The 9995-nt window shown below is 41.1% G+C and overlaps 1 pseudogene; it reads left to right on the top strand.

The window, feature by feature from the left end:
• Positions 1-1211, top strand: part of LOC134376026 (serine/threonine-protein phosphatase 2A 55 kDa regulatory subunit B alpha isoform-like) — a 71249-nt pseudogene extending 70038 nt beyond the window's left edge.
• The last annotated feature ends 8784 nt before the right edge of the window (positions 1212-9995 follow it).

The raw sequence follows: 9995 nt of genomic DNA on the forward strand, positions 1-9995 counted from the left end.
TGCAGAGCAACGTGGCAGGAGTTGGAGGACGGAGTCCTGTTCAGTGGTGGTTTTCTCGGGGAACATGAGCGGTCGATGATGTAGCAGTAGCAGATATTAATTTCTACAGTAGAATTTAACCCTTCTGGAGAATTACTAGCAACAAGAGATAAAGGTGGTGGAGTTGTCATCTTTCCCCAGGAGCAGGAGCGCCTTTGACCTGAGGATCTCAAAATGCTTACAAACACTAATGAAAACCTCGGTGAGAAGAAAATCCAGTCTCATAGCAGAGGAGAATATATTTATAACATCTTCCCGGAAAAAAATGCTGCTCAGTTTTTATTGTCTACCAATGATAAAACAATAAAATTATGGAAAATCAGTGAAAAGGACAAAAGACCAGATGGGTATAACTTGAAAGAGGAACATGGAAGGTATAGAGATCCTACCACAGTTACCACACTAAGCCGGTCCACAAAGAGTGTTTGCCAATGCTCGTACATATCACATGAACTTAATTTTTATTAATAGTAATTGTGAAACATATTTATCTGCAAATGATTTATGGATTAATCTTTGACATCTGCAAATTACAGACAGCAGCTTTAATACTGTGGATATCAAGCCTGTTAATGTGGAAGAACTAACAGAAGTGATTACAGCAGCAGAATTCTATCCAAATAGCTGTTACAGCAGCAATAAAGAAACTATTCGGTTAAGTGACATGAGGACATCTTCCCTCTGTGACAGACATTCTAAATTGTTTGAGCAATCTGAAGTTCCCAGTAACAGGTCATTTTTTCCTGAAATCATCTCTTCTATTTCTGATGTAAAATTCAACCATAAAATTCAGTGCACAAATACCTCAGAAGCAAACTTTGTTCACTGTATGAAAATGACTGCATATTTGACAAATTTGAATGTTGTTGGATGGATCTGACAGCGTTGTCATGACTGGATCTTACAAGAATTTCTTCAGAATGTTTGATAGGAATACAAAGTGAAATACAATACTAGAAGCATCATGGGAAAACAGTAAGTCTTGCATGGTTCTGAAACCATGCAGTCTGCAAGTGGCAAGTGAAAGAAAGATGAAATAAGTGTTGTCAGCCTAGATTTCAACAAGAAAACCCTTTGTACAACCTGGAACTCCAAGGAAAATATCATTGTTGACTACTACAAACAATCTCTACATATTTCAAGACAAAGTGAATTATGGTTGGCATTCCTAGCAGAGGAATCCCTGCTTATTTGAGACAGTTGAGTCTAGCATTCACGCCTATAAAAGAGGGAGGTCCATTGTGGTGCCCCTTTCCAGTGTTTGACAGTGAGCCATTCAGCAACACATTTTTATAGCTACACGCAGAAAGCTATGTGGATTCATCACTGGAGTGTTCTCCATGTCTGCTAGCCATTTAGGTGAGGCAAAGACACTTTTCGTTTAAATGACTTATTGCACCACCTTGCCTAATGGACTAGATTGGACTGTATCAACATTGATTTACTCCACTTTTTATGCCTTCCGTGGTGATGACGTCAAACACACTGCAAATCTTCAGTCATGCTATGGGACTTAATTATGTACCATCGTTACCGTATCATTTGTGGGGTACACCCCTCCCTTTTTTTTAATTAAATACACCTCATGCTTACTGTGGCTTGTAGCATTCCCCTCTTCTGGCCTCCTGGACTCTTCCCCTCCATCTCTCTTACCCTTGCCCCTTCCACCTGGTCTTGGTGGTAGTTTATCAAAAAAAAAAAAAAAAAAGAACAAAAGCACACAAAATGAATCAGTTTGGGGACAGTGGTAAAGGGGATGTATGTTGCAAACAAATGTTTTGATTACAGTTGGCTGTAATCACTCCTTGCCATGTCTAGCACTAAAATTAAGGAGGAAAAAATTACTACTGAATAAGAGTGACAAAGAATGGAGAAAAAAAAATATGTCCACCACCTAACATTTTCCACTAAAACTCCTCATATGACCCAACCTTCACTGCCAGCTGTATAATTTTAGTGCTTTAGCCTGAACTTGAGCACCCAGCAGCAGCAACAGCAGCAGCAGGGGGAACTGCACGGCTAGAGGCGGCCCCTCCATCCTCCCTGGACCTGAGGGGGATGAGCACCAGGGCCCTGCCCTGAACCCTGAACCCACACCACCAAGGTGAGCATCCAGCAGCAGCAGCAGCGGGAACTATGTGGCTACAGGTGGCCCCTCCATCCTCATCAGAAACAGAGGGGGTGAGTGCCAGGGCCCCTGTGTCCCGAACGCAGGCCCCCCTGAGCGCAGGGACCCTGTGTCCCGAACCTGCACCACCAAGATGAGCCCAGCAGCAGCAGCAGTGGAACTGCCCAGCTACAGGCAGCCCCTCCCCCCTTCTCGGATGGGGGATGAGAACTAGGGCTCTGCCCCATGCCCCAAACCCATGCCACCTAGAACCGCACAGCACTATGGGTTCATTCTAGGATCACGGAGTCTAGAACAGGAACCAAGGTGGTTTTACATAACCAAGACCACACCTACTGTCAAGCAAAGACAATTCACCTCCACAGTAGCAACCAGGGCTACTCCACAGCCAACCCCATGTAACAGAAGAAGCAAACCCTCTAACAAATGACCAAGAGTCAGCAAAAAAATACTAGAATTACAAACAATCAAGAAGAAATGATACCACCAAAGGAACACAGTAATGCTCCAAAGTCAGACTCCATGGAACAGGGAATCCTTGAAATGTCTCAAAAAGAATTTCAAGCAATGATCTTAAGAAAACTTGAAGAAAAAAGGAACACTCAATTAGAGAACACAATGAAACAAGAAAAAATATCCTGAATGTGAAGGAGAAAAACTACATAGGATTAATACCTTAAAAAAGAGTGTAGTAGAACTTCTAGAAATGAAAGATTCACTCAAAGAAATAAAAAAAAACAATTGAGAACTTGAGCAACAGAGTACAGCAAGCAGAAGAAAGAATTTCAGAGATTGAAGAAGGTCTTTTTGAAATAACTCAGGTAAAAAAAAAAAAGAAAAAAAAAGAAAAAGAATGAGGAAACTCTGAGAGAGAGAGCAGACAACCTCCAATGCTCTAACAGCCAAATTGTGGCTATTCCTGAAGGGGAGGAGAAAGGAAAAGGTATTGAAAACCTGCTCAAGGAAATAGTAACAGAAAACTTCCCAGCTGTAGGGCAGGATACAGACCTTCAGATCCAGGAAGCTCAAAGGTCCCCAAACAGATTCAACCCAAAATGATCCTCCCCAAGACACATTATAGTTAAATTTGCAAAGCTGAAAGACAAAGAGAGAATTCTACAAGCAACAAGAGAAAAGCGTCCGGTCACTTACAGGGGAACCCCCATCAAACTAACAGCAGACTTCTCAACTGAAACCCTTCAGGCCAGAAGGAAGTGGAATGATATATTCAAAATACTAAAAGAAAAAAAATTGCCAGCCAAGAATTCTTTACCCAGAAAGTCTCTCCTTCAGAAATGAGGGAGAAATAGTGTATCTCCTAGACAAACAAAAGTTCTGGGAGTTCACCACCACATGATCAGCCCTGCAAGATATTATCAAGGGAGTCCTTCATCTGGAATCTGAATAGTGGTGACCACTATGAAAAATATAGAAGAAAGATCAAAACCCACAGTTAAAACAAAATGCCAGCAAGAAAGAGAAAGAAGCTAAATCATTCTGCCTTAAATTCCTAACTAACATTGAAGAAGAGAAATAAAAGCAGAAGTAATGATCAAAAGATATTTAAATCATCTAAACAAAAAGCAATTAAATGACAGGAATTAAACAATACTCGTCAATAACTACCTTAAATGTGAATGGACTAAACTCCCCATTCTAAAGACACAGACTAACTGACTGGATTAAAAAGACCCAAGTACATGCTGCCTTCAAGAGACCCACCTCACCTGTAGAGACACACATAGCCTAAAAGTGAAGGGATGGAAAAAGATATACCATGCAAATGGAAACCAAAAACAAACAGGAGTACCTATTCTTATATCGGACAAAATAGACTTAAAACCAAAAAATATTTAAAAAGACAAAGAAGGCCACTATATAATGATAAAGAGATTTATCCAGCTAGAAGACATAACAATCATAAATACATATCCACCCAATACTGGAGCACACAGATATATAAAGTAAACACTCTTAGACCTAAAGAAAGAAATAGGTCCTAACACATTAATAGTGGGTGACCTGAACACCCCTCTCTCAGTATGGGACAAGTCTTCCAGGCAACAAGTCAACAAAGAGACACAGGATTTAATCTACACCTTAGACCAACCGGACTCGGCAGATATATACAGAACATTTCATCCAACAACTAAAGAATACACTTTCTTCTCATCAGCTCATGGTACATTCACCAGGATATACCACATATTAGGTCACAAATCTAGTCTCACCCAATTTTCAAATAAATGACCTAACATTATGCCACCAAGAACTTAAAAAACAACAATCCAAACCTAAAGATAGTAGACAGAAAGAAATAATTAAGATCAGAGCAGAACTAAATGAAATAGAGACTCAAAAAACAATAGAAAAGATCAACAAAACAAAAAGTTGGTTTTTTGAGAAGATAAATAAAATAGACAAACCATTAGCTAGCTTACCAAAAAAAAACAGAAAACAGAAGACGCCAATAACAAAAATCAGAAATGAAAAGGGAGACATAACAACTAATACCACAGAAATACAAAGAATCATTAGAGACTATTATGAACAACTCTATGACAACAAATATGAAAATCTGGAAGATATGGATAAGTTTCTAGACACATATAAACTACCAAGACTGAACCAAGAAGAGAGAACAAAACCTGAACAGACCAATAACGAGCAAGGAGATTGAAACAGTAATTAGCAATCTTCCAACCAATGAAAAGTCCGGGTCTGGATGGTTTTACAGCTGAATTCTATCAAACTTTTAAAGAGTAGTTAATACCAATTCTCCTCAAACTATTCCAAACCATTGAAACAGAAGCTACTCTCCCAAAGTCATTCTATGAGGCTAACATAACTCTGATACCAAAACCAGATAAAGACACAACAAAAAAAGAAAATTATAGGCCAACATCCTTGATGAACCTAGATGCTAAAATCCTCAACAAAATATTAGCAATCAGAATACAGCAACATATTAAAAAAATATATACACTATGGTCAAGTGGGATTCACCCCAGGGATGCCAGGATGGTACAACATACAAAAGTCAATAAATGTGATACATCACATCAACAAACTCAATGACAAAAACTATATTATTATCTCAATAGATGCTGAAAAAGCATTTGACAAAATTCAACATCGCTTTATGATAAAGCCTCTCAGCAAATTAGGTATAGAAGAAAAAGTACCTCAATGTAATGAAAGCCATCTATGACAAGCTCACCATCACTATCATTCTGAATGGGGAAAAACTGAGGGCTTTTCCCTTAAGAACAGGAACAAGACAAGGATGCCCACTCTCACCACTTCTATTTAACATAGTACTGGAGGTGCTAGCCAGAGCAATTACACAAGAGAAAGAAATATACAGAATCCAGACTGAAAAAGATGAAGTCAAACTGCCTCTCTTTGCAGATGACGTGATACTATATAAAGAGAAACCTAAAGATTCTATCAAAAAACTCCTAGAATTGGTTAATAACTTCAGTAACATTGCAGAATACAAAATAAATGCCCCCAAATCAGTTGCATTTATATACTTAAATAAGGAACTAACAGAAAGAAAAATAAAGTTAGCCCATTTACAATTGTCATGAAAAAAATAAGATACCTAGGGATCAATTTAACCAAGGAGGTGAAAGACCTCTACAATGAGAACTTCAAACCACTAGTGAAAGAAATTTAAAACGGCACAAAAAGATTGAAAGATATTCCATGTTCTTGGATTAGAAGAATTAACACTGTGAAAATGTCTATACTACCCAAAGCAATCTACAGATTCAATGCAATCCCCTCAAAATACCAATGACATTCTTCACAGAAATGGAAAAAAAACTATCTTAACTTAAATATGGAACAACAAAAGATCCCAAACAGCCAAAGCAATCCTGAGCAAAAAAAAAAAAAAAATTTAATCCGGAGGCATAACACTACTGACTTCAAATTATACTATAAAGCTATTGTAACCAAAATAGCATGATACTGGCATAAAAACAGACACTCAGAGCAGTGGAGTAGAATTGAGTACCCAGAAATCACTCCTCAGACTTACAGCCATCTGAGACTGGAAAAGGCAAGAAAAATCTACATTGGGGAAAAGACTGTCTCTTCAACAAGTGGTGCTGGCAAAATTGGATATCCATATGCTGAACAATGAAACTAGATATGCACCTTTCACCCTATACTAAAATCAACTCAAAATGGATTTAAGACTTAAGTATAAAACCTGAAACTAAAATTACTAAGGGAAAATATAGGTGAAACACTTCAGGAACGAGGTCTGAGCACAGACTTTATGAACACGAGCCCGAAAGGACAAGCAGCAAAAGAAAAAATAAACAAATGGGACTTTATCAAACTAAAAAGTTTCTGCACAGCAAAGGAAACATCAATAGAGTGAAAAAACCTACAGAGTGGGAGAAAATTTTTGCTCACATACAACAAGGGATTAATATCCAGAATATACATAGAACTCGGGCAATTATACAGTGAAAAAAAATAAACGACCCAATCAAAAAATGGGCAAAGGAGCTGAATAGACATTTTTCAAAGGAAGACATACAAATAGCCAACAGATACATGAAAAATGCTCAACATCACTAGCCATCAGGCAAATGCAAATTAAAACTACATTGAGATACCACCTCACTCCGGTTAGACTGGCTATAATCAAAAAGATGGTTAATAACATATCGTGGCGAGGATGAGGAGAGAAGTCAATACTCTTGCACTGTTGGTGGGACTGTAAATTAGTACAACCACTATGGAAAACAGTATGAAGGTTTCTCAAACAACTACAGATAGATCTTCCATATGATCCAGCAATCCTTCTTCTGGGTATATACACAGAGGAATGGAAATCATTATGTTGAAGCGATACTGTACTCCCATGTTCATTGCAGCTCTGTTTATAGTAGCCAAGATATGGAACCAACCTAAATGTCCATCAATGGATGATTGGATAAGGAAACTGTAGTATATATACACTACGGAATACTACTCTGCCATAAAAAAGAATGAAATACTCCCATTTGCAACAACATGGATGAACCTGGAGAAACTTATGTTGAGTGAAGTAAGCAAAGCACAGAGAGATAAATACCACATGTGCTCACTCATATGTGGAAGCTAAGAGAGAAAGGAAGGAACAGTAGTGAGGTTGTCTTACAGAGGGAGGGAACATTCCTAGGGCTACAAAGCAGAGTCAGGGGGGAGAAGAGGAGGGGAAGAGAGGCTGGGGGATAATTCGGTGGGGACAAGGGGTACAAAAATAATTTCTGGTAATGGGTATGCCCCCAGCATGAACCTGTCCCTCACATCATGGGCACGAGGGGTGACAACGAGCTTTGTATCCCATGAACAGGCCAAGGACAACCCTCTCTAGACAGTGTGTTCAACACTTGAGAACTGATGTTGAATGAGTACCTAGAATGAGGGTGACCATATGCCTTTGATCACCTGAGACAGTCCTGCATCACAACTGCCCCCTTTCACACTCAACTGTCCTGATTTAGACTATACATCACATATGGTCACTGTCCATATAGTGCCTAGTGTACCATGTTATGGGTTGAGTAATTGAGTCAGGGACGACACCTAACCTTCCTTCCAGGGGCTTAGAAACAACAGAAGACATATGCTTACGTCAAGCCAGTTCTCCAATAAGTCCAAAGAGACATGAGGAACTTGGGGGTGACAGAAGTTAATTCAGATTGAGCTAGACAGCCGAAGAACCAGGAAGGCCTTTTGTTAAAAGTCCATATGAGCATGGCATCAACCACAGGCAGAAATTATATAAGTTGAAAAGCAGAAAATTTGTGCCAAGGGTAGCACAAGCAGAAGCAAGTCAGTGGAAAGACAGTTGGTGAAAAGTGCCATGTCCCAGGCCCTGAAAACACCAGAATGGGTAAGACGCTGGCCCTGGCAGGAGAAGCACAGGACAGATTTTGGAAGAACAGTGAGAAAGGGAACCAGAGGATCCCAGGATGGGGGAGGGGGACTTCCTGCCACCACCTCTCCAGTCTGAGAGCAATGGACTGGTTCAGAACTTTGGGGAACAGTCCCGTACTGGAAGCCACACTTTCTTTACTAACCTCCCAGATCACTCCTTAACTGCAGCCCTCTTATCTATTTTTATTGTCCTGTATCACCTGTTACCTGTGCACACCTGCATTCTTTACCTGGAAGCCCTACCCACAGTATTACAGTTTGTTAGGAAACAAGCCCTACCACAGTGTTTTGTGCTCTGAAAGATCCTGATAAATATTCTGTAATAAACTACATACATCCATCTGCCAACCAGTGAAATGGCCCCCTGGTTCCCTCATCCCAAGGCCTGAGCAGAGTGCTGCAGCCTGGGGCTCAGGAATGATGGGAAGGTGTGGGTGGGGGAATGTGGAAGGAGGCTGTAGAAAGGCAGAGGGACAGGACACTGGGGAGGACAAGGAAGGAGGTGAACTCTGAGGAGAACAGGGCACATCAACAGCTACTGAACATCTTATCTCAAAGGACCCCCCCTGAGTCCAGACTTGGCTCAGCTCTCACCCACAGCAGGTGATTCCAAGGACACTCCGGGATGCAAGAGGACTGTGAGAGGACAGACAGGGTTCTATTCTGGTGTATTCACTCCCCCACTCCTCTGTAAGCAGTTTCTTACGACCCTCTGTCAAGTGTCCATGGTGCAGGCCTAGTAGGCCTGGAGGACACACACGGAAATGCCCAGCACAGGGCGCTCTCCATCTGCTTTCTGGTGGCTGCTGCCCCCTGCTGATAGAGCATGACCTTGACAGCCCAAGAAGACCATCTCCCTGCTGCACACCAGAGCAAAACCATCTTCAGAAGGAGGGCTAAAGTTAGACTTGTCAAAATCACACTCACGTGAGAAGGGAAATGAAACCCTTTTGCAGATATCCTCCTTGTCTAGCACAAGATGAGAAGAGACCTCCTTAGGTTAAGCATCCTGAAGCTGCAGAGAACTGCTAACAAAAATCATTGGGACTAACATCCATTGATGTAGCATCCTGCTATGCACACCTACATTGTCCCATTTTATAGGTGATAGAATTGAAGCATAAAGAAATCTGAGTGGAGATTTGGTCCTGGGATTGTCATCACCACATTCTGACCTCCTAACTGCTGTACCGATAAAGTCCCCTGGTGTAGGTTTGGGATGGGAGCAGGGGAAAGAAGCAAAAGCACATAGATTGAGCATTTATTAGGTGCAAGGCATGCACCAGGTGTCAGGGAGTCTGAGGCCCCAGCCCCTCACTTTGGGAGGACACAGTTCAGAACTTATCACCGCCCAGTGTGACATGTGACATAACACAGTACAAGAATGAGGAACAAGGCCTCATATCTTGACCATTTCTTGCTCACCTTAAACAACAAACTCCCTTGACCCTCATCCTTTGAGCCTCTTTGCTGGGAAGAAGAGCTGAAAAATGATCATTACTCAGCTCTCCTTCCCAGCAAAAAGTCTTCCTCCACTTTCTCACCACCTGTTCCTGTGAGGTCCATCACTCAAGAGTGCACCTCAGAGTGCACCTCCTTCCTTGTCCTCCCCAGTGTCCTGTCCCTCAAGAGCTCAGGAGTTTGGACTCTAGAGTCCAAGTGCCTGGTGACAGCTACCTCCATTACCTTCTGCAAGGCTGGGACAGGCTGAATGTGGTGTCCATCCACTGTGCCTCATTTTCTCATCTGTGAAAAGGGAATCATCTTGTTTCCTATCCCATAATGTTGTGGGTATCAAACAGGTGTGTAAGCCTGGCACATGATATGCACTGAATGAGTTCAAGCCATTATTGTTAGGGTGGGAGGGCTCATTTGCTGTGTG

This window comes from Cynocephalus volans, chromosome 4 (genome assembly GCF_027409185.1).
Source record: "Cynocephalus volans isolate mCynVol1 chromosome 4, mCynVol1.pri, whole genome shotgun sequence".
In the NCBI taxonomy this organism is placed as follows: Eukaryota; Metazoa; Chordata; class Mammalia; order Dermoptera; family Cynocephalidae; genus Cynocephalus; species Cynocephalus volans.